Here is a 27183-nt window from a genome sequence, read left to right on the forward strand (position 1 = left end):
ATAAGTTTCATATTGGCATGGATATTTCCGAGAAAAGATCCTTTCATTAGTTATAAAAAACGCCCGTAGGGCTACAAAAGATCCTCTCCTGCTCACAAGAAAAACAGAGCAGAGAACAAAGGAAGGCAGCCAAGGAGACTCTCCCTAGGCGCTGAAAAGTACACGTATCAATATAAAAACTGAGGGGCTATATCATACAATCGGAGGGGGGGAAGCCAAACAGGTGCCCTGTAGTGCCAACGGCGGGACCCCGCGTGTAGGGTGTTGAAGGGGCCGCTGCGCCAGGTGGTGTGAAAGGCCTGGCGCTACAAGATCGCCTCATCCCGAGTCACCCTGGATGTGGTCATACTATCCTCGCAAGGCGTGGATCAACTCCTGCTAAATCCCCCGAACAGTCTCTGCTGGTGGCTCTAGTCTCCCCTCAAAGGCCCTTAAACACCGGGCCCTCAAGGTGGTGAGGCTGCTCACGAGCTCCCATCGTAGATCCCTCTCCTGTGTCCAGCTGACGGACGAGAAATCTGATGAAGGAATAAGGCGAGGCTGGCCCCTAATGAATCTGATGGCCTAGCTGTCCTGCTCCATCTTATAGCCCATAGCAGGCCCTGACGAAGTCGACCAAGTAGCGGCACCCCACGTATACATACTCTCTGGAGAGAGGGGGGCCAAAATACGCAGCATTTGCAGCCAAATCTACTGTGCCTGAGGGCAATCCCATAGGTAATGTCTTTGTGTCTCCATAGGTTGGCCGCATCGGACGTAGGCTGCCAGAAGACCGTTGTATTCAAGCCAGGTACCAATTGCTGAGCCCCTATGGGCGACCAGCCCCACTAGAAAGTCGAGATCCTGCGGGCTTGTCGACTAGCCTAGAGCCGGGCCCAAAAATCCTCCAGGAACTCCTGTGAGAGTCCCTGTAGTAGCCGCCAGTGCCCAGCTTTCTGCAGCTGGAGAGACCATCCTCCTCGCCGTCAAAATATGCCGCCCCAATCGAACAGTATACTGAAAAAAGGTGATCTCTATGGCCTCACTGGATGCATAAGGATCATGCCACTCGTACTCACCAGGGTCCCACTGCCAGGCCAAGGGACGCGCTGCATATGCCCATATGCGCCAATCTGAGAGCACATCTGTAGGGTCTGGGTCAATATGCCACTTTCGAGAAGCGGCGGCCACTACCCGTATCCCTCTGTGTGCACTCTGCAACCAAAGGGGACTCCACCTCCACTCTCTGAAGTTTTTCCTCATCCTTAATCTCATAGTAGAGGCATCTACCATCCTCAGTGCAAGCTCTGATAGCAATCAGGATCTCCAACTGTGTAAAGGCTCCCATCCACTGTGGGGCCACTAGCTCGATAGGCGTGAACCACTCCTCTGTGAGTGCCTCCTGAATGTCATCCCTCATAATCAACCCCCCTCTGAAGTGACTCAGCCTCTCCACCTGGATCTCCTCTGGGAGACTGCAGAAGGCCTACCAGTCTCCAAAGCTACGTGCTGGGCCTGTCGCCAAAGGTTCCTAGGCTAGCCAAGGTCGAGAACCCAGCATATGACCCTGCGCTGTGCGCACCGCTGGGCTCCAGATGAGCGGGTGTCTGGCCCGCTCCTCATTAACACAAGAAGGAGGTCTCTGAGAGAGCCTTGGTCTCAGCAGCTCCCAAGCTCTCAGGATGCTCAAAGCAAATCTGTTCTCCCATCCTCTACTAAGGCCTGTCCTCCTCATCTTTGGTGCCCAAGTGCCCCCTGCTGGGGGAGCTCGAGCCTGCAGTCGTTGCCAAAGAAGCTCTTTCCAAGGCTCAGCGCTTGGAAGCAACCCCTAAACAATAAGCTTTCCCAATAAGGCTCTACTTTGATCGACTGGATCTATAATGCCCAAGCCTCCCTGGGCCAGTGGAAGTGTAATAACTGCCCATGCAACCTTTGCCCGGGTTGGCTGACCGTCCCGCCCAGACCAAAGAAAGTTCCTGATTAGCCTCTGTACTACCTGGCTGATGCAAGAGCTCGAGAAGATCCAGCAAGACGTAATGTACCACATGGTCGCTACTAAAAGCACGTGATTTGCCACCACCACCCTCCCAGCCAAGGATAGCCGAGCTGTACTCCAATACAAAAGCTTCTTCCGAATGCTCACAAGAAGTGGGGCAATCTGCTGCTCAGGTGACAAATGTAGTCCGATCTGGCATCCCAAATATTGCACTGCTGTGCCAGGAGGAATCCATCTAAAATCGGGGTTCGTGCTCCATGCCGGAGTGGGAGCGCTACTGATCCAAAAGGCCACAATTGATCAATGCTCCCGAAGCTACACTAAAAACCTAGAGTGACTACTCAGCCCGAAGAAGATTGGCCTCTTGGCCATGCAAAAATAATCCTGTGTCATCAGCAAACTCAGCATCAAGCAGGTTCTCCCCCCGGACTGGGAGTTGGAGTCCTCTCAAACCAACCTCCTCTGCCGTCAAATACATGCTCATAGCCTCAACAAAGAAGAGAAAAAGAAACGCGGCAAGAGGACACCCCTGAGGGACTGATCTGGTCAGCTCAAAACTCGGCAAGAGGACACCCCTGAGGGACTGATCTGGTCAGCTCAAAACTCGGCCCCCGTCCTCCTGCAAAATCAACACCTGGCTACGAGCTGTGGAATACAAAGCCGCCACCCCTCTAATCCAACCTAGCTCAAAGCCTAGGCGAAGCATAGTTCCCTCTAAAAAACCCCAATCGACTCTATCGTATGCCTTCTCAAAATCGAGAAGCATCATGACCAAGTCCTCACCAAGAAATCTAGCTCCGGCCGTCGCCTCCGGGATCGTAATAGGTCTCCAGTGCCGAATATCATCAGATACTCCCTCCCCCTTGGGGGATAAGAAAGATCAAGCCCTCTGAAAAGCTCTGTGGCATCACCCCAGTGTCCAAAACATACTGAAAGCCCCTGCGGAGGCGGGTCCTCCCCTGGGCAACTATGGTGTGGCAGGACCCTCAAGGCCTCAATAAGCTCAACCTCTGAAAGAGGCTCACTCACAACTGTACGCATATGATCTCTGACCCTCCTCTGCACATGGGTCCACGTAGTCTGTCTGCAAGCATCTCGAGCCTCAGTGGGACTGGCTCCGCTGAAAGCACGTCTCTATAGAACCCAGTGGCATTGGCTCTGATCTCCCCAGGCTTAGTAGCTACTGATCCCTCCGGCCTCCCTAGCTGACGGACTCTTGCTCGAGCATGGCGGGGTCCAGTAATCTCAAAAAACTCCCCAGTCACTCTATCACCAAGCTGCATCCACTGAGAGGCCTGGCGCGACGATAGCAAAACTCATGTCTTTGCTCCTCTGCCTCTCTAACCTCCTCGCGTGCCTGGCTCAGCTGGGACGCCACCCACTCACATGCAGGCTGCTACTCCTGAAGGTGCTGAAGCGAAGCAAGGCTGAGGGTCTCAGCCGATGCTCCCGCTCGCGAATCTCTCCCAGCCGTGTCAAAGCTGCAGCGTGCAGAAAAGAGCTAAGCTCGATGAGTCCCTGGGCACACTGGCCTGCTGCATCCTGGTCAGAGCACTGACTATCATGCCAGATCCTCTCAATGTCCTCACAGCGAGACTAGGATCTGTAAGTACCCTCTCTAGGATCCTCAACTGCAAGCTAGGCTCCCGTGTCCTCTCCTCAAGTGTCAAAATAACTGGCGCATGGTCTGAAAATGAGGTGCCAGCGAGAATGCCAACGGAGCCCCCTTGCTCCCCTAACCAGTCGCCCACATAAAAGCGCTCAATCCGTGATAGATTAGTCCCTCCCTGCCGACGATCGGACTGAGAGAAACTAAGACTGTCCTGAGAGCGGGAGAAGGCCCCATGCTGCCATGCATCAGTGATCCTCAGTGACATGCAAAATCGCTCCCAAGCTGCAAGCTCCGTGCCGTGCACTGTAACATGACTGCCTCCCACCCTATCTACTGGGTCCTCAAGCATGTTGAAGTCTCCCCGGACACATCAATGTGCGGCCTCTGGCAATGCATCCGCCGTAACCTGGGTCTAGAACTCTGTTCTGGCACTGGCATGGTTAGGCGCATAGACGTTGAGCACGCCCAATAGCTCATCATGTATCCTCAGAATGACATACTGTGCTCTACCAAGCACAATGATCCCTTGATCCACAATGGCTTGCCGCCATACATCTGCAATGACCATGCATACTCCTCTGTTCTGGCACTGGCATGGTTGGGCACATAGACGTTGAGCACGCCCAATAGCTCATCATGTATCCTCAGAATGACATACTGTGCTCTACCAAGCACAATGATCCCTTGATCCACAATGGCTTGCCGCCATACATCTGCAATGACCATGCATACTCCTCCTTGTCCACCCACAGGACCAAACCCTACAGACCAAAAGGTGTCCCATCTACCAGGCATCACGGAACCATATCTCTGGATCCTGCTCTCACCCAAGTGGTGCTCCTGCATCATCAAAATATCAATGCTGCCACCAACCAGGCATCTCTGAAGCTCTTGCCTCAAGCAAGCACGATAGCATATATAATGTGCTCCGCCAAGGCCCTGTACATTCCATGAGATGATCCTCATGGATGACCTGCTGAGGTGGATGCTGTCTGAGCCGTACGACGGGCCTTCACAAGCGGCTTGGATGGAGAGTAGTCCCCATCCGAGCGGCTATGAATCTGCCCACCTGGTGTGCTGCAAGAATCACGCATCAGTCGTCGCCAGTGGTGGCTGTGTCCCATGGCAACTGCCTCCCACTCAGACAGAGCAACCTCGTGTATACATACTATCCAGGGTCACGTGCTAAGTCTGCCACTATGCGAATGACCAAATGACGAATCCCTCAGCACTCCCGGGATCCAAGAAAAAATGAGCCAACTCCCATAGTTGACCTATCACATCTGTCACCTCCATCGCTCACATGGTGTGAAAACTCAACTGCGTGAGTCTTCAAAGTGCTAAGAGCGAGCTCCACAGTCCACTCCCGGGAACCCAATGATGTTGAGACTATGGCTGCTCTGCTGCATCGGTCTCTGGGCGTGCTGTTGTGGCTGTCTCCCTCGACGGCGCCCCTATCCAGGCTGCCATTTTGAGGTCTCTGTGGCCTGAGCACGTGTCCCGACGACTGCCTGCCGAGCCGCATCTGGGCAGGCCATCAGGGGCCTACTCTGCTCTGCGGTGAAGGTCGGGGTATCCTGCGAGGGCAAGCCTTGGCCAGATGGCCGACCTGCCTGCAAATAAAGCACTGGTTCGGGAGCCTCGAGAACTCCACTCTCTGATCAATCCATCCCCCCCTATCCTAGGTAGCTGAATGACCTTCGGAAGGGAGGAGATGTCAAACACCAAAACTCTGATCGATGGTAGCCGAGCTGCTCTGGCCACCATGGAAGCTGTTGTGGGGCCAGTCTAGCACCGAATCCACCAATGCTCCTAGCCTAGAAAGGAGCGTAAGGTACTCCTGGCGGAGACCAGGGAAGCAAACTCTGTCATGGAAAAGGTGCTCTCCCTGCTCGGCCGCGCTGCTCTGCTGGGTCAAAGCCATGTTGCAAAGGTGTGAAGAACCGAGCACCGCTGATGTCAAAGGGACTCATGGCTAGGACCTTGGCCACGCTCTAGGCTGTCTCAAACTCGATCTGGTAGTGTCCACGGCCCAGTAGCTGAACGTCCAAGATCTTGCCCACATCTCCAAGAAGGCGGGCGTGGAGAAGATCCCGGATCTCCCCTTTGCTGGGGCGAGTATAGGCCAGATGGTGGAATGTGCCTGGAGGCATTCCACCTTTGCGGCGAGGCTCGCTTCCTCTTCTGGCGAAAGAGAAAGCCTGATGGGGGTGTCCACAGGGGTGGGCGAGGGGGCTACGGGGGAGTCCCTCTGAGGCGGGGCGGGAGGAGCCTCCATCAGTGTCTGAAGCTATGTCAAAGGCGGAGAGAAAGCGGAGAGTCCTGCAAGAATCGAGCTGCACACAAAGGACGGAGGGGGAAGGCGGAAGGCAAAAAGGAAAAAAACCCCAGGGGGGACGGAAAAATCAGAAAAGGGAAAGGGGGGGGGGGTAAGGCGGTGAAGACAAGAAACCCCTAGGGGGGAGGATGCAGCGCGAAAAAGGGGGTGAGGGGGAAGAAAAGGTGACGACGGCTACAGGGGGGGCGGGGCGTTGAAGAAAGACGGGAGGGCGCGAAGGAGGGGAGCTGGAGGAGCAGGGGGCAGCTGCGCTACAATGCTGGGGCACGCATGACAGCCAAGCGGGGGAGGGGGGCAAACGCGAGGGCAGGCGGGGGGGGGGAGCAGACACACAGGCGGGAATGGGGGGAGGGCGTGCAGTCAGCGTGAGCAGGGGGGGCGAGAGCTTCAGCGAGCCAAAAACTATGATGGTATCAATTATGAATAAACAAGTTTCATATTGGCATGGATGTTTGCAAGCCAATATGAAGGTCCAATTTATGAAGCTATCATGGAAGGGCCGTACTTAAGGATGAAATAGGAATGGGATCCAGTCGTTTGTAGGTATCATTAATTATCACGAGACATACGCGGCAATGTATGTCCTTTGGCAGCTAATTTGGATAATTTTCTCCATGTGTACACGATGTCCACAATATTTGTCTATCTATGTGTATCACCTTACGGCTCCCAATAAAAAGCTCTCCAAGGTTTCCACTCCACATAACATACCAAAAAAAACATAACATACAAAAAAGAGAGCATACCATACAAAAAAAGAATGAATCATATGAATCTTTACAAACTCATAATGTAAAAAACAAATGAAAAAGCCATGAACTCAGTAGCTAAATCTTGCTTTCTTACAATGCTTCTCTTTTTGAACTTTTCCTAGGGAGATGGTGTGTAAAGAACTTCAACAGTTGAAATCAAGCATGAAACCTTTACATAGGAGATGAGATATACCTTTTAGGTAATATTTGTATGCCCCTCAGTAGAGATTATAACCTTATCTGCATTAGCCTCCAATCCTTGAACATTGTGCTCTAAGATATATTGGAGAGGTCTAAGTTGGAGTAGAGTTCTTAGAGGAGGAATAAAGAATGCACAGATCTCTAATTGTGTTGTGAGAAGTAATAAAGAAGATTGAATAGCTTGGAATGGTGTGAAAATGTACTCAGAGGTTTATAAATGTACATAAAGGTCTTTAAATGTACTCAGAGGTTTATAAATGTACATAAAGGTCTTTAAATGTGCTCAGAGGTCTAGGTCTATAGATGTGTTCTTATCTTTGATAGTGTGGAGAAAAGGAAGAAAGGAATATGAAAAAGCTTTCAAAAGGCATGAATATGTGCTTAAAGGTAAGAAAATATTCTCACAGGTCTAAAGATGGATGCAAACATCTACATAGATCTATGCTTCCATCTCTATGATATTATGGACAGAAGGAAGAAAGTAATAATAAAGAGCTAAGGAAAGGCTTAAAGATATGCTCTAAGGTCTCCAAATTATTGTGGGACTAATAATATAGAGAGAAGGATGAAAGAAACAATGTAGACCTTGATATAGGTATGCAATATGCTAAGAGCTACAGAGATGCTTTGAGGCAAGAAAGATAACAAAAATAGAAAACTTGGGAAAGGTGGGAAATAGAAGGATGGGAGGAGACGATGAGGTTAGAGGAGAAAAACGATGAGGCTAGAGGGGGGTCAATGTTGAAGGCTATATGAGAGACAAAAGATGAGGCTAAAGGTAGGATCAATGTTGAAGGCTAGAGAGGAAGAAGTAGATGAGGCTAGGGGAGGGAGATGTGTAGGGGGAAGGGAGGTTTTGGGTGGTATCTTGGTTCTAGTGCCAAACTACCATCACAGCAACACCATGTTTGTTTGTAGATTGGCCCTAGGTCCAAGCTATAGTAAAGATGATCTTAATTTTTTCATGGTAGCTTGGCCCTATGGCTAAGCTGGATTCTCTTGTGTATGCTAGCTACATTATCTTGTGTTCCCTAGTGCCATTATCTCAAGATTGCATGGTAAGATGGCCCCTGGGCCTCCCCTGGGCCTATCTCTGCAAGTGCATGAAAAGAGTGACCCTTGCAAGAGAGTCTGGCTCGGCCCTAGGGGCAAGCTACCTAGGGCCATGCTACCATGAACAATTCTACATCCCCTTTCTTGGTAGATTACCCCTATGGCATTGCCAGCACAAGCAATGCAACATCATCTTTGGTCCCTGCCAAAGATGCCACAAACAGTATGTAGATTTGTTTATGGTAGTTGGCCCCATGGCCAAGCTAGATTCTCTCGTCTATAGTATCTAGATTCTCCTATGTTCCCTAGAGCCATGCTCTCAAGATTTCATGGTGGAATTTTCCTTGGGCCCATCTCTTTAAATCATGGTTTGTCACACTCGAGACAATGTGTGTTTCTCTCATAGTCTCCTCTATGCAACACGATCATTAATTCATACATATATACTATTATAATCCAAGCCTAAGTTAAATAACATGGATTTTGCCTCATATCCTAACTTTTGCAATGTTGATCCTCCTCGAGTTATTTTGATCCTTTTGATTTACATTTTCATCAGCATTCATGGGGCGATGGATTAAGGTGGAATTAGTTTTTTGGGGATGGCCTCATCAAATTTGAATGTTGGGATCAAAATTGGGAGAATTTGCCATCTTGCATAGGGGGACGTCACTTGCTAAAGTTATAGACATACAAACAAATGAACATTACAATTATGTTGTTATTCAAGATAACCTGCTTTAATTAAAAGATAAAATACAATTGGAGGCTACTATATACGTACAAATATTGTTAGGATATATACTACTCCACATGTAACATCACGCCATAAGTTATTTGTCAGCTATCTAAGAGGAAACATACATACTTAAAACTCTTCTTCATACTCCAATGCATGAGGTTTATACATATGGCCTTATGCATATGGCTAACATATAAGGCTAGTGCATAAGTCTCGAGCATGGCTAGTGCATAAGTCTCGAGCATGCATTGGGGAAGCCATCGGTATGCCTAGGTGTGGGATCCTATATGATGACACAATCAATCATGCCGCTCATGTAAAAATATAGAAAAGTACATATAAGGGTGTAGGACCCTACTTGACACAATCAACCATGTTGCTCATTTAAAAATATAGAAAATTATATATAAACATGTAAATAAATGTCTAAAAAAACCTAAGAAGTAATAAATAAGTAAATACCTCAACATCTGTCGTGGTTGGTATCGATCGTGAGAACAAGCACATCACGTGCTGGATGCTCTCCGTGGTACTTTGTACGTCGATGCCAACCTCGGTGCCAAGAGCCTCGACTGTCGACATAGGCACAAATGCCGGATCTATAGGAGCTCCACGAAGGTCTGGTGGAGGCCACCTACCCTGGTCCTAGAGATGGCCTCGGCCAGCACCACCACCAGGCCGATGGCTAGTGTAATCCACCTCCTCCCTTAAGAAAAACTCCGCATATAATTGCTTTGCGAAGTATATGGGAATCTCACGATCGTTTGGCATCCTCCCATATGCAGCAGCATATCGACTATAGATATGTGTCGCCATACGGGGATGTGAACACCGCAAAATAGTAAGGGGCTTACCCGCTTCTCCAAGCCTCATCCCACGGCTATCGAGGAAAAGATCTAAGAAGGCTCCATCCATAATCGGACCAAGATCATAGACCTGACAATATATCAAGCCATGTGACATAGGAGCAGTGCGATGGTGGGTTATCCACTCATCTACATAAACAATATCGTGAAGGCTACGAAGGGACATTAGCATAGCCTCCAAGTTTGCCACGATATGTCATGTAGACAGTGTGTCTCTAGCACTCCTACAGATAGCCGCTAACTCATGGTCTATCTCTGCGCACGATGAGGTCCACAATACATGAGTGGCCCTGCTCGTGGCCCTCCTCACGTGACTCCATGCTAAAACCTAAGCCTAACACAAAGGTCCAATTCTTAGTGCTAAGTAGCACTAATGAAGCTATAAAACAATGCTAATGGGCCCACTAATGCTTATCAAAATCAAGAGAGTAAGGAGAGTGAAAATGACTTCTAACAATGAGGCAAAAAAAAACTTTTTTGGTTTTATAACCTCAAACAAGCTTCGGTGTGGCATCATGCACTTTAGGGTTTGCAAATTATACACTCCGGATTTTAGGGTTGGTGAAGGATCAACGGCTGAGATTTGAATTTAGTATCTCGTTCGAGGTACATGGACGACTTAGATTTTTAGTCATTACCACGATCGAGGTATGTTTGACGGTCGAGATACATTTAATACATCGATCAAGATATTTAAACGGCTGGGATTGCATCTTCAAATGCGCGTAAATGGACGGGTCAGATTTTGTAGATGAACCTCGTTCCAGGTTTTTAAATGGTCTTGATTTCATCTCTATACCTTGAACGAGATATGTGTATGGATGAGATTGCATCTCTATACCTCGAATGAGGTATTTCAATGGTCGATATTTTATTTCAATATCTCCTTCAAGATATGTGGATAGTAGAGATGGGCTGGTCAAATATGCTGAATGTACATTTGAGTGGTGTGTCGAGGGGGATACACCGTGGCATTAATGTGGATCCGAGTGGCATGAATATCTTGATAGAGATAGTGTGATGGCGGTGACCTGTACTGGTGACATGGATAATGACTCTCTAAACCCGGACCTACTAGCATGGCATTAGTTGGTATCTCGTTCTATATTTGCTGCTTTAGGCTTGGGAGGCACGTGTCTTGTTTTAATTGATGGCGATATCACGATCAAGGTACCCCGCGTGAGATGCGTGGATGTCCCAATTTTACAGAGAGTGAACGAAAGTAAGTACCCTCATCTTGCAACCACCGCATTTTGTTCTAGTGGTTGGTTTTTAAAGTGATACCATTATATAGATATAGATGTAGTAAGCGCAAATTTCTTCTTTAACATGTTACTCCATAGTATCCAACTCTTTTGAAACTCTTCATCTTTGGAATTTGAATAAACGCGCATTTATATAGTATCACATACACCTACTACTAAACACAATATAATAGTAAAACAATAGAAAAATGTATAGGTGAAGTCGTAGAGAATTTCCACATTGGAATAGTAAAATTCAAGTACATAAGTTGAAAATTCAAGTACATAAGTTGAAAATTACAAACTAAGTGTTACAAGATATTATTTGCCTTTCTACCTTTAGATTACATCCTAGATTTACAATTTGATGTTTAAAAATGTTTACTTTTTTTTGAACAAAAGTTACATAAGCAATTATAAACCCATTAAGAATGGAAGGTGTGCTACTTTGAACCTTCTCGAACATTGAGCACATTAAACTTTCAGATAAAACTCTTGAGAACTTCCTCCATCATTTACTTGTGACAACACCTTATCTTACTGACACAAATAAGGTACGAGCGAACAAACGACCCCTCAAGAAATTCATAACATGATCAACACCAAATGTTCAAACAATGTGGAATTTGACATGGTTTGTGCACTACTTGAGTTATTTTAATGCTTTTGATTTACATTTTCATAAGCAATTATGTGGCTATGGCTTAAGGTGGAGAAAATTTTTTGGGGATGGCCTTATCAAATTTGAATGTCAAGACTAAAATTGGGGGAACTTGTGAATCGATGATTAATTGCTAATCCATTTTTGCAAATTCATAACATGATCAACACCAAATTTTCAAACAACGTGGAATTTGACATGGTTTGTGCACTAGTTGAGTTATTTTAATGCTTTTGATTTACATTTTCACAAGCACTTATGTGGCTATGGGTTAAGGTGGAGAATTTTTTTTGGGGATGGCCTTATCAAATTTGAATGTCGAGACTAATATTGGGGGAACTTGTGAATCGATGATTAATTGCTAATCCAAAATGTTTTACTTCTTCCTCTTCTTCTTGCTTGGTCTTGAGAGAAGTTAGGGCTTCAATATGTGCTTAGAAAAGCATTGCTTTAGGGTTTTTATTGTGCTAAGCTTTCTCTTCAAGCACAGCATAAGGAAAGCTTAATTTCATTGTCGATTCTTGGCCGAATTTGTATTTTCTTACAATGCCATTTTTGCACAAATCCGTATGTTTCTTGTGAGATTAGCACTTAGGACTAGTCTATAAAACCTAGCCAAGCTTAGTTAAAGCTTAAGCAACATTAGAATCCTTTAAAGCTTAGTAATGGTCATGAATTACAGTCACTAGGAGGCTCCAGAAATTGGTCGGTTGTACATTTTTTACAACTATATTGGTCTAATCTATGCCTTGAAGATGAGAAGAGCATGAGTACATGCTAAGAAATGTAAATGGATATGATATTGACATGAGCTTATGCAAATAGTCTTGTAAGCAAAGTTGATAATCTCTTTAAGAATTCTACAAAAATCCCACACACATTGTATTCACATTTCTATTCCTAGAATCTTGAATGTGTGTGAGAGTACCTTGGCATTTGGTTGGAGAGGCCAAGGGGAGCATGTCTTGAACCTGGTGTACCATAAGTGCCTTGGAAAAGTTGTACATTAGAGGATTAGTTACTTTGAATGAAGACATGGCCCCAACTCTTGCCATTGGATTTTAAGCTTTGGTAAGAAGGTGGGAAGCCTTGGCTACTAGGACATTAGCAAGCAAAGCTCTCCATCAACAAACAACGCTCTTCATCAACAAATAAATCTTCATCGGCACAAATGCCACATGCAGTATGCCATTGGTCAATGCATGATGCAATGAGGATATGCCTTGATACTATGCCAAATGCCAAGAGAACATTGGTTGTAGATTTAGTACATATGAAATTTGAGATTTGGTCACTAGTACAAAGGAAACCATGCTAAAAATTTTCAAAAATTACATGCATGGTTTGGATTTTGGCTATTTGTGGGCACACAAAAGGTTTGTTTGGATGCCAAAATTTCTTGGAAGCAAGGGGTGGAACATGTAGAAGGCAATTGGGTGAAAAAAGAGCTCTTGAGAAGAATTTACAGATTCACAAAACCCTCATTCAATAAAATTACATTCAGTCTAGAGTTTTGGTGATTATATAGGCTTTTATTACTCCCTTAGAACTTCCGAAAAATCCCTAAACCTTTCCGTTCTAACATCATTTGGATCCCCAACTTGCCATTTTTCATTGGAGGTCAAACTTGGTAGTCAAATACAACGAGCTGTTTGCGAAATATTATATCATAGCATGGATTCACATCATTAGGAGTCTCTTGGGAATTCCAAACTTGGGGGCTTGTTTATACGCTTGAGACATGAGGAGTTTGCTCATGTGTTGTGGGATAGATTTGGCGTATTTGGGCCTTTATGGGGCATGATTACATGCATTAACATATTGTGAGATTTATTCACTTGCTTTTGGATTTATTTGGGCATGTTCACATGTATTCGGGGGCTTGTTCATATGTATTCGGGGGCTTGTTCATATGCTTCGCACTTCGCGGAGGTGGTTTGTGTGCCGTGTGGCTAATTAGTGTATTTTGGGCATTCACATGCACATCTTGGCTCTTGTTTAGTGTATTTTGGGCACTCCGTTCATTTTGGGCATTCATGCACATACTTTTGGCCATTTGATTTATTTTTGGGCGTTCACATGTACATTTTTGGCCATTTGAGCATATTGGTGCTTTTTCCACACGTAATGTGGCATCCTTAAGCACATTTAGGAGTGTTTCGAGACTTTTGGGCATTGATGGGATGACATGGGGATCTATTACTATCTCTACCCCACCTATAATCACCATTCTACCCACCATCATCGTCATCAACATCACTATGACTCCATCCCAGATGTTGATCGTGAAGCATCCACTTATACCCTATTACTCTAGATGTATGCTCATCATCTTGATTTACCATTTGAGGTGAGGAGATGCATATCATTTTTCGAGTTCATACATACATTCGGCACATCGCAACTTTGACCTCTAGATCCTTCTTCACCAACATTATGCTATAATAACACATCGCAACTTTGACCTCTAGATCCTTCTTCACCAACATTATGCTATAATAACACATCGCAACTTTGACCTCTAGATCCTTCTTCACCAACATCATGCTATAATAACACATCATATTCATGTCACTTATGGATATTTGAGCTTGAGATGTTGTGTGGCCAATTTAGACACTTATTTGATGAGGGGGATGTCCATGCTAGATGGTCTAGATGTTCTATGTATGGTGATTTTATTAAGGGTCTATGTGGTTATCTTTATAGGGATGGTTCTGCATTACTTGGATGGGATGATGTAAATGGGGACTTGATTGTGTGACCTACATTTTTTGAGTAGAGATAACTATATACTTGAGGATGGGTATCATTATGACATGCATTCAGGGGATGATGATGTGGATAGTGATGAATCATGCTATGACTACAGATGATTATATGGGTGATGATGCTGGAATGATCATTCATGGGATACATTTTTTGAGTTATGGCATGATAGGTTTGGATCGTTGGTGGACATGGATAGAGCATGCTGCCACTTTTGTTGCTATCAAAGTGGTGTTCGCATGGGCTTCACATGGGCCTTGAGAGCTTCTATGACTCACCCACGACATTGACTAGCTATCATCTCATTGATTCTCATTTACTTAGACCGACTTATTCATTGTATTATGATGGGGATGATGAGGATGATGTTGTATTGTATACACACACACATGATGATAATGATGTATCGCACACACATACACATGATGATAGTGATACAAGTGCACATGATGCCACTGACACATGCACATGATGATGCACATTTTTATATTACTATGCAGAGTATTTAGATTGCAAAGTTTTTGCAAAGCATAATTTGTTATGCAGAAATCAGGATTGTTGTGCAAAGTATTACAGATATTTATGTGCATAGGTTTTTAGATTGCTGTGTAGAAATTTGATACAGTTTCAAGAAAGTGTACACAATCTTGGTGCATATTTGAAGATTATGTGCAATTGATACAGATTTTCAAGAATTGGTGAAGATCTATAGTGCCGAACAGGAGCAATTTACAAATTATGCAAAGTTTATTATGCTAAAATCAATTCTTGATGCAAAAACAAAACACTAAGTGATTCTTGATCAAATCTTTCTAATCTTGATACTTTCTTGCAAAGAAGATAGATAGAGATTACAAATCTATTGGAATAGTACAAGCCTACACAGATTAGTATAAATCTTGTTGTATTACAAGTAAGGGAAGAAAGAAAAGTGTTGAGAAAACGTTGTTTACAAGCACATGCCCTGGTTTATAGCATTTTAGCACATTGCCATCAAGAATATTTATAGCATGTTGTTCTATTACAACTTTGAGCATCAATATTATGCAGAGAGCATGCTAATATAGCTAGTTGATGCAAAAGTGTATAAGCTTTACAGTTTTGAGTGCATAAATTCAATAAGTTTTTTTATTAACATTTTTTTGCAAGTATGGACTTGCAAGTATGGACTTGCTGGGAATTTTACCCAGTCCACTAGTGTGAGCGAGTGTGCCCTATACCCCACAAGGTTCTCCTAACTTGCATACAAGGTTCCTTGAGTGTGAAGATCTCTTTGTAGATTCTATAAAGAACCAGTTCTGTGAAAGGAAAGGCTATCAAGAAACAGAGCATAGTGATGAACTCCTATGCAGCTTCATAAAGAAGTGTGCAGAGTTTAAATCTTTTGTAACCCTTTACAACTAACAAGCACTGGGAGGTCCGGTCTTAATTTTCTCCCTTTTTGTCTTCAAGAGAAACAATTGTTGCCATTCATTGATATGCTCTTTAAAATCTTTTTTTTTGTATGTTATGTTTTTTTCTTTGGTATGTTATGTTCATTTTTTCTATGTTATGTTTCTTAAAACCTTTTTTCTATATATATTCACTTTGAAATATGTGGAGTGGTAGTCTTAGAGTGCTTTTGATTGAGACTCTTAAGGTGATACACATAGATACACAAATATTGTGGAGATTGTGTACACAAGGAGAAAATTATCCAAATTGGTGCCAAAGGACATACAATGCCTCATATGTTTCTTCATAAATAAGCATGCATACAAAACATTGGATCATGTCCCCCTATCATCCTTAAGTATGGCTGATAGCTTCATAATTTAGACCATATTTTCTTGCAAACATCCACGCCAATATTTGGACCTTCATATTTGCTTTCAAACATCCATGCCAATATGAAGCTGATTTATGGGTCATGATGAGCTAATTTGGGAGGAATAATAGAGAAGTTCTACAAGATTAAGGATTGAGAGGTGTTGCATGGGACAAGTCACAGAAGAGGATCTTTTCAAAATGTGCAAAATATTAAAAAAACCTAATCCTAACGTAGAATCACTACTGATGAGCAGATAAAGTTCGATGCAAAAAGTGTTGCTGATGAGCAAGAAAATAAAATCGTTGCTCAACAACATAAAAACCCTCAATATTTATCTTCCAAAGGTGTTGTAGAAAAGTTGTTATGCTCCTGATGTGTTTTATCAAAGATTCATCCCTTAATTCATGGGAGCCCCCATGTATGTCTACTAATTATTTACATTGTTTCACATGCCTCACCTCAATGGGTGTAGCCCATGAAAAAAAATCAATAGCAACAAAGCAAGTTTGTCTCAAAGACAAAATTCATGATTAACATGAAGACAAGATAAACATACATAGGCTTCTATCCTTTTCAATGAAAGTATTAAATTACATTTTTGGGGTTATTATCTCCTAGGAGAGATTGATTCTATGGCCTATAATGCTTCCCTAGGGGTAGAACCTTGGTCTAGGCTCATTGCCACCTCAACAAAAATGTCTACCCTTATAGAGGAGCACTAACATGGTTGTCCTCTTCCTTATGATAATAGCCTTGTTTGCTTTCTTTTTAATTTGTTGCATTACCAAGATGTGAGATAAGGCCTCCCATTGGCCTCACACTTCACGAGCTTATTTGTATTTGGTTTCATCTTCGGATGGATTGTGATGGCCATCAAGGGATGAAGGGAACGTATCTTCCAAATAATTTCTTGCTTCCTCATCATCATCCACTAATGTCATTGATCTTGATTCCTCCCTATATATGTACACCATAGAAATTAAAATTACATATAATAGGAAAATTAAGCATATGAAAAAGTATTACATATGACCTGAGTTTATTACACCGAACTCTTATCATTTGTCTTGACAAGGACATCAAGGAACTGGTTGATTGATTCTTGGATTTCCTCATTCTTTAAAGGTGGTTGGATTATAGGCAGTTTGGGCTTCATGTTAGATGGATCTCCCTCTTGTATGTATTTCATCAAGCCCTCGACAAATGGTAGGAACTTCTTTTGTTTCTTTGGTGTTTCTTGTACATCTTGCAATCTCAAAGTCAACGAGTGGGAAGTTGGCCATTACATCTAGAGCTTTGTCCTCCCTCAAGCCAAACGTTTATTTAATGTCTAGGAGGAAAACATAGCTTTATCCACCATCAACATCCACTAAATAGAGGTAATGTACTTGGTTTGAAGTGACCTCCTCCTCCTTCTCTTCCTCTTCCTCTTCCTCTTTCATAATAGGTACCTTTGCCCTCTTCCTCTTGTATTATATGTACCTTTGCCGTCTTCTTTTGAGCTTGATTTTCAAGAATTTCTTGAATACTTTTCAGTTTTAAATTCACACATCTCCTCCTCTTCTATATTATATGGTTTGAGTACATCCATTGGAGACAATGGTAATGCTTTAACACTTAATGTTGTTGTGCTTTTTCAATGTCATCCTCAATGAAAAAATAGGATGAAGGTTAGTTTCCAAGAGAGAAAATCAACCCCCACATTCTTAATCCCTCTGGCCTATAAGAATTGGTTGTCCATCTCACATTAGATATCTAAGCCAAAGTGCTTGATACCTCAAGTGCTTTCCAAAGGTGGCATCATAGCCATAAAGATAAACTAGGAAGTCAAATGGAAATCATCCCTTCCCAGAATCATCAAAACAAAAACCTTGTGGGACTAACAGGTGTGTTCATGTATTCAATTAGGTTAGTTACCAGATCGTTCTTCCTTTTTAGTCATCTTGAGAAAATCGAGCTTTTGGACAAAGATATTAAATTTATCATTAGATCTATTGCTATAATTGGTCATAGGAATGGACTTGAAAAATGTATAGCATGCATCCATAGTGGGTGGTGGCATTGAAGTATGTGAATGTGAGAGGGCTACAAATCTAGAAAGAGGTCTCATTGAGTAGACAAATAAAGGAAAGATTATAAAAAAACTCATGATTATACACTTTAAAATACCTATTTTGGGAAAAGATGCTAAATACAATAATAAGCTCACATATTATTAAACATGACTAGTATACATACACAACTATTTATATAGAGTATATCTGTATAATTAAGATTCAAATATGAAAGTTATAGGGTAAAGACATTGTATAGGGTGAAGACATTGTATACAATAACTCCATGGACTATAAACTTAGATCTATTCGGTGTGCCATCTTAAAAATATCTATGGGCTTATTTATGGTCATCCTGCAACATTAATTTGGGATTGACCAATAGAATCCAATCGAATATTGAGTTCATATTGAATCAAACTTTCCTCTCAATCTATTGGTAGGCCAACATCCTCTAGCCTTGTTTCATCACCTATACTTCAGACCCATATACAAGTGCAAGAGACTAGGGCTGGCCACTCAAAGCATGGAGTGATAGCATGGGTGTGGGCCACCATCCTAGGAAAATATCCAAGAGAAGCCATGCAAGGTTGGGGAAGAGCACCAAGAAGACATGAATGTCTATAGAGTGAATATGATAAAAAAGGTACAATGTCCATGAGCCCTATGCCTAATATAGCCCAAGGCCCCCAAAAGTACACATGTAAATTTCCCTAAGTCCAAGTTCCTAGGCCCTTTTCCCCATGTGCATGTGTACCCAAACCTACTTCATTACAAACCATCCCATCCTACAATGATTTCATCCTTGAAATCAAAGGGTGGTCATGCCCAACGAAAAGACATATATAAGTGGCTATGTACAACAGCCAAAAATCACATCCATAATTGAATGTTGACATAGCGAAAGACCCATACATGAATCATATAAGCCCCTGTGGTTCACATGGGAAGAATAAAGGACTCCTGTTGTTGATGATGAGGCTATCTATGCAACCACCTCAATCGAAAGGAAATATGAGGCATGAAAAATCCAAGGCACTAATCTCATCATAATCTGGTGCAAGTGGAGACAATAAGGAACCACTGTTGATGACAAAGCTAGTCAAGTATTCTCTAGTATCAAAGGGATATGTATGGTACACATCCCAAACCATCAAAGATAAAATTGTAGTAGCTTCTAGGTCAAAAGGAAAGCTCAAATCCAAAGAGATAAGAGCTCCAGGATCAAAAGGAAAACTTATAAACCTATCCTCATGACCAAAGTGTGAATCTGGCAAGAAAGGTATCCACCAAAGAAGCTCAAAACTCCTGGCCAGAATGTCAAATCGTCCTCGCACAAAAGAGTCAAGACTGGAAAATGTCATAGATACATCTAAATATCATGCTACATATCCTAAAACTATGCTCCTCAAATGGCAAAGAATGCATCCAAAGGAAAATGTCCTGGCTCCCAAGAGCATAAGCTCATGTCGACATCCGTAGGAGCCAGAAGAACATATCTCAAGGTCGGCCTCATGTAGAGTCAAATGTGAACTCATGCTATTGTCACATGTAGCACCACTCAAAACGACAAAGGTATGATCCACCACATCAATGTACGTATGAATATGATCCAACCCACACACAATATCTCCATTTGCAAGACACTCTATATGTGTGTGTCCCTCTAAAATAAAAGTTGGATCATCATAAAAATCATCATCACTAAGCACTTACAAAGTGTCTACACAAGAAGAGTGTCCCTCTAAAATAAAAGTTGGATCATCATAAAAATCATCATCACTAAGCACTTACAAAGTGTCTACACAAGAAGAGAGATAAGTGGTATCAAACAACTCACTATCAATGGAATCTCCGAGGGCACTAAGGTCATCCCCAAAAGTATAGACAATCTCCATCAATGGTGTCCCTATATGACCTGAATCCCTTGATAAATCAATCTCCAATAACACTAGATCTAAGAAAATACCTAGATTAAATGTAAATCTCTCAAGGTCAATGTCATAGGATATTCTAAAAATATGATTGATATGCTTACTCCTACGATGTCTAACCTCCACAAAATCATCACTACTCTCATGAACTATTCGTGACTTCTCAATCACAACTACTCGATCCACACAAATGCTATCAGGAATGCTATGAAAACTAGGAGTAGTGGTCATATCCAAAATCTCTACACATGTAACAAATCTAGAGGAGTATCCCAACCCATCTAATACTAGAACCTCGAGTCTATGCTCCTCATGGTCTATGATGTGCTGCTCAATGACACGTGAAGTGTCAATCCCATGTGTAACTAGGGATGTATGGCTAGCCAAATTATCATGACTAGTCAAATGCCCATCAAGATCATGAAATGCATCACTATGGTCATTTGGTGTATCCACATGATCACTAGGAATAGAGATAGGTAGCACTATGATGCTCATAATGCTCGCTGCCATCTCGGTCCTTGAGATCATGCCCACATGATCCAACTCACATACATCACTCTCACTATCACATTTGGCCTTTGTGGATGTCATCATGATCGTATGGTTTATAGAGCCAAGACATTCACTTTTGGATGTGTATGATTTTTCCTTGAAATCAAAGGATGGTCATGCAAAACAAACCAAAATCAACCCACAACATATGGAGTCATAGACCATAGTGAGTGCCTAATAGTCCATGACCCAATATAATAAACCGAGTTGCCACCAGCATTAAATGGAAAACCACGAATGTTAATGCATAAATAACATCAAAATCAAAAGGTTCTTGTAGCCTCCTTGATAAAATGGAAAACTTCACAAACCAACTCTCAAGCTATAACATGATGTCGCTCGGGTCAAAAAGATGATATAGCCATATATCCTTAGTCATCACACAATCTCCTAGGTCAAATGGATATCTCAAGAACCAATTATCATATGCACACATGCATAACCACATGTGTTGAAGGAATTTGCATCCAATAATCTAATAAATTGATAATCCACATGATCACCTAGATCAAATCAAACTCCATGAGAGTCACCATCCAAAGTCTCATAGTCATTGGAATCACAATGGCATCTGCAATGCTCAATAAAGTGTCCACCAATAGTGCTAGGATCCAAGGTAAAGCTTGCATGCCCATCCTTGGTCATTAAGTGAGCATAAATGAAAAATTGGCATGTCCCATGATCAAGAAACATGCATCCCAAATGACATTCTCTTGCTTCCTCTCTCCCTCTCTCTCACTCTTTCAGTCCTTTTTTTGCTCACTCTCTCTATCTTCCCTCCCTACCTCTCTCTCTCTCTCTCTCTCTCTCTCTCTCTCTCTCTCTCTCTCTCTCTCTCTCTACCCTTCTCTTTGCTGACTCTCACCTCCCTCTCTCTCTACCCTTCTCTTTGCTCTCGTTCCCTCTCTCTCACTCTTTCAGTCCTTTTTTTTGCTCATTCTCTCTATCTTCCCTCTCTCTCCCTCTCTACCCTTCTCTGTCACTCTTTCAGTCCCTTTCTTTGCTCACTCTCTTTATGCTCACTCTCTTTCTTCCCTTCTCTTTGCTCTCTCTCCCTCTCTCTCTTTCTCTCTCACTCACTCTTTTTGTCCTTATCTTTGCTCACTCTCTCTATATTTCTTTCTCATTTCTCAACAAAGCTTACTTAACTCATGTTTTGCCCTCTGAAGTGACTCAGCCTCTTTGCCTAGATCTCTGGGAGACTGCAAAAGGCCTGCCAATCTCCAAAACTACGTGCTGGGCCTGCCGCCAATGGTCCCCAGGCTAGACAAGGCTGAGAACCCAGCATATGACCCTGCTCTGTGCATACCGCGAGCTCCAGATGAGCGGCTGTCTGGCGCTGCCTGCTCCTTTCATCACAAGTGGGAGGTCTTTGAGAAAGCCCCAGTCTCAGCAGCTCCCAAGCTCGCAGGATGCTCAAGGTAAATCTATCCTCCCATCCTCTACTGAGGCCTGTCCTCCTCATCTCTATGAAGATCCATCGTATCTCTGGTGCCCAAGTGCCCCCTACTGGGGGAGCTCTAGTCTGCAGCCCGCTGAAAAAGAAGCTCCTTCCTGCATATCATTATGGCAGTGTCCTGATCCCTGCCCTCAAAAAATAGACCAGACTGAGTGAGCCAAAGCCTCTAGATCAAATAGTCGATAAGCCTTCGACTCTGTACTATTTCCAAGGAAGATAAATTTACTTTTGGCAGCAAGCTTATTTCTATTTGCATCTAGTATATGCATGTAACATTCACAATTGAATGTTCAAAAATGAGAACATGAAGGCTGCTTACCCAAATATGCCTCATATGGTGTGATTCCTTTGAGTGCCTTTGTGTAGGATCTATTGAGAATGTAACTCTTTAACCGCTTGGATCAAATATTTGAAGCCAAAAACCAACAAATTCTCATTAGGCCAATGCCTCAATTTATAGAGTTTACATCCAAGTATCCAATCCCACTGATTTTTCCTTGATTCACTCCACCTCTTTTGCTTGATTCTCTCCACCTCTCCCATAATATCTCCACACCTCCTGAATCTCCTCATGCTATCCTTTATTCTCTCCCAGTAGATACTTCTCACCTTTTCTGCATAGTTTGCATCAGCCTTTGAAAATTGTAATGAATTTTTTTGCAAAACTGCTTCAGCAACCAAACTTTTTGTAAATATGCTCCAAGATTTTGGAAAATAAAACTATATCATGTAGCATATCACTGGAAAGATCTTGAAGGGACTCTAACACACCAACCTCCGATAAATTTTGAGTTTTTATGCTTTAGTTATGGCCTCCCAACCAAAAAGTAACCTCAAAAGTTCCATAACAAAAGCCTCACCCTCATTGGTCCTTATGAAATATTCCCTAGAATCTCAAAGAGCTTAAAAGGCTTAAAAGTGAGTCCAAAATTTCCATAATGCATAAAACTCTCGGGGGGTGCACTATATGGAAGCCCCTCCTACGACGTGCGTTCAAGGGGTATTTAAAAAACCCCTTATCTGTGAATTTTGAGCTAATAAAACTACCCCTTTTTCTTTATAGACTTACGGATTTTTTTCCAAAGTACAATTAAAATACCCCTCTTGTAATTGTATTTCTATAAATTTACCCAATATTTTGGATTAAAAAAACCCCACCTAATGATCGCACGTGGTAGACTTACATTTTTTGAGGTGCACCCCCCGAGATAAAACTTATAGCCTTTGGCATTATCAAGATACCCAATGAAAATGACCTTCTTAGAAGGAGGATCAATCTTTGTTCATGTCTCTTTAGGAACATGAATATAGGTAATGCAACCAAAGACATGTAAATGAGAGATAGAGTGTGTTCTACCTGTCCAACTTGCAATGGGAATATTACTAGAAGGAGCATTTGTAGGTAAATAATTTTGAACATAAATTGTTGTAAGAACTGCCTCTATGCAAAACATCTCTGATAGACTGGCTGGAATAAGAAGACACCTCATGGCATTGATAATGGTCTGATTTTTATGCTCAACAACTCCATTTTGCTAAGAGGAGAATAGGGAATAGTAAGGTCATGATGAATGCCATTAACAACACAATATTATTTAAAATCATTGGATATGTATTCTCCACCATTTTCACTTTGTATAGTTTTAATAGCTTGACCAGTTTGAACCTTAACATGTTTGCAGTATCATTGAAATAAATTGAGAGCTTCTGATTTATGTCGTAGAAGAAAAACATGTGCAAATCGAGAAAAATCATTAATAAATGTAAGGAAATAAAGGAATTTGGAGTAGGATGGAGAGAATGGACCACAAATTTCAGTATTAATAATCTCTAATAGATCTTGAGAGTGATGAGAAGTGCAAGGAAAAAAGGTTTTCGGTGATGTTTGTCTAAAGCACAATGTTCACACCAAACACCAAGAGTTGGGCGTGAAGCTAGACCATGCACTAAGTAAAAATGATATAAATAAATAAAAATTGAGAAGTCAGCATGGGAAAGTCGAGAATGCTAGATTTTTCTATGACGATTGGGTGATGAAGTCACAACATTAACTACATCATCTGTTAATGAAAGCTCAACAAATAGATTACCTCGACCAGGCACACTTGCTATGGTATGTCCATTCTTCTTAAATCAACATTGATTATGGTCAAAAGCAACGAATAAACCAAGATCCAAAAGATGAGCTACTGATAAAAGATTGTGTTGAAGATCAGGAATATATAAAACACCTCGCAAAATTTGAGTAGAGTGTGTTTCCAAGTGAAGATCACCAATACCCATAACTTGACATGTAGTATCATCAAACAAGATCTTCTTGATTGGTAAAGTATGATAATTATGAGGCCATTGAGCTTGATATGTCATGTTATGAGTGGCAACATCATCCACTATAGATGTAGCGCCATCATGAACAAGAAGCACTTGATTTGACAAAATATGGTGGTTAACACAATTCACCTTTTACTGATCAATATCATGATGAGAGTTATCGATAGCATAATCTTGATTATGTTCATCATCATACTTTTTCTTGAGACATCAAGTGGGATGATTTGTATGACCACAATATATTTTGTAGTAGGTGGACTTGTTGTTGATCTTTTATTAAATCGAGAGAACCCAAGTTCTTCATCATATAATCTGGAAAAACAATTCGATTCATAATGTCCATTTTTGGGACAATAATTGCAATACTTGCTAGAGCCATATTAACGATTAGAGGGTCTTCCACAAGAAAAGAGATTTCCATCACGAGGGAGCCGTGAAAAGGGGCACTTTTGGAGATAAGAAGAGCGGCCTCATACGAATTTGAGTGACATGTAAGAAGAGCATCTGGAAAGGGCTCTGTATGTCATTCATGACGTTGTGGATATTCAATAAGAGCTCTGCAAAAAGCACTATCAAAATCAATACCATATTTGTTAGAAAGAATTGTGAAAATATTACATTTTTCATCGTTGATAGTGTGATGAATCTAGGCAACAAGTTGAGGTCGTACAATAGGAGCACTAGCAATAGCAAGTTGATTCACTACTACAAGAGAATGAGAACATAGATGTGCAAACCAGACGTGTAAACTAGAGAGATATGAAAGTGAGAGAAGGGCCATGGGCGAATTTGTGATTTGGTAGGGTTTACATGGCTATTTACATGGCTATATGTGTGTTTATAGGTGCATCTATACTCACGTGTATAGGCGCATATATAGACGACTCTATAAGCACATATATATGGTATAGGCACGCCTATAAACACAAAAATAGATGCTCGGTTATAAAAAAAATCAAAAAATCCCGCCCGTGTCGACGCCACGACTATTTTCGCTTCGCTTCCCTCCCCTCTATTCTCCCTTCCCTCCCCTCTACTCCGTGTGCTGTACCTCTTCCTCATGATGGTTGCACCTCACCCTTTGTTCTCTCCCCACAAAGTCTCCTCTCAAGTCTTCTCCCAAGTCTCCTCCCAAAAGGACGATTCCTCACAAGGTGATCTCTACCCCACTTGTCTCTCCCACCTCTTCATATATTTTTGGTTTTTGAATGGTATGTTTCGAATTAGGGTTTTTAATTGGTATTGTCTTCACTCTGTCTTTCTCTCTCTCTCATGCATAAGCTTCTTATGTTTAAAATTTTTGAATGGTATTGTCTTCTCTCTCTCTCTCTCTCTCTCTCTCTCTCTCTCTCTCTCTCTCTCTCTCTCTTTCTTATGTATAAGCCTAAGAGGCTTATACTTAAACCTCCTTATGCATAAGGCTTAAACCTCCTTGTGTATCCATGCTATTCACACTTTTAAGATTTTGTATTACTATTTATTTTTTCAACTTTTGTTTTGTTTTGTTTTGTAGGTCTTATAATCCTCTCTTTCAACTTCACCAAAAAGAGGTAAATGCTTTTCTCTCTTTCCTCTCTTTTTGATTTTGTATGTATGCATTAGATTCTTAGGGCTTTTTTATGTATGCATTACTAATGCTTTCCTCACCCTCTTCTTGTTGGTTTTGTAGGTATTCTTATCTTCTCTTTCAACACTTCTCTTTCAACATCACCAAAAAGAGGTAAGTGCTTTCCTATCTTTCCTCTCTTTCCTCTATTTTTATTTACCAAAAGGAGGGATTTTATTTTGTAGGTCCTCTATGCATAGAGCTTAATCTATGAAAAGAGCTCTAATCATAGAGCTTAATATATGAATAGAGCTCTAAACATATAGCTTAATCTATGCATTAACCTCTATTCATAGAGCTTAATGCATAAACTAAGCTCTATGCATGCATTCATAATGCATAGAGATATATGCATAGATTAAGCTCTATGCATAGACCTCTATGTATGCATTAAGCTCTATGTATAGAGTTTTATGCATGCATAGAGCTTAATCTATGCATGAAATAAGATCTATGCATGCATGCATGCTTAATGCAGTGCCGGGGTAAGGTTTAGTTTAGGCTAGCGTGGCTTGCATAGTGCTTTATGCATAAGCCTCATGCATAGTGCTTTATGCATAAGCCTCATGCATAGCTTTATGCATAAGGCCTCATGCATAGCTTTATGAATAAGGCCTCATGCATGTTTTATACATAAGCCTTATGCATAAGCTTTATGCATAAGTCTTATGCATAAGGCCTCATGTATAGCTTTATGCATAAGGCATCAAGCATACTTTATGCATAAGCTTTAGCATAGCTTGCATAAGGGTTGCATCTCGGCATAGTTTGCATAAGGCTTGCATAGCAGCATAGCTTGCATAAGATTTTGTATGTATGCATTACTAATCCTTTCCTCACCCTTTTGTTGGTTTTGTAGGTCCTCGTATCCTCTCTTTCAGCATCATGAAAAAGAGGTAAGTGCTTTTTTATCTTTCCTCTATTATTATCACACCCTTGGGTGATGGGGATTTTTTTTGTAGGTTTGCGCATAAGCGTTATGCATAATGCGTAGATTAAGCTTTATGCATGCATAGATTAAGCTCTATGCATGCATTCATAATGCATATAGATCTATGCATAAATTAAGCTCTATGAATAGACCTCTATGCATGCATTAAGCTCTATCCATAGAGCTTTATGCATGCATAGAGCTTAATATATGTATGAATTAAGCTCTATGCATGCATGCTTAATGCATAGTGTGGGGCGGGGGTACGGTTTAGTTTAGGCTAGCGTGGC

This window comes from Cibotium barometz, chromosome 42, assembly GCF_041138505.1.
Source record: "Cibotium barometz isolate CiBa-2024 chromosome 42, ASM4113850v1, whole genome shotgun sequence".
Taxonomy (NCBI): Eukaryota; Viridiplantae; Streptophyta; class Polypodiopsida; order Cyatheales; family Cibotiaceae; genus Cibotium; species Cibotium barometz.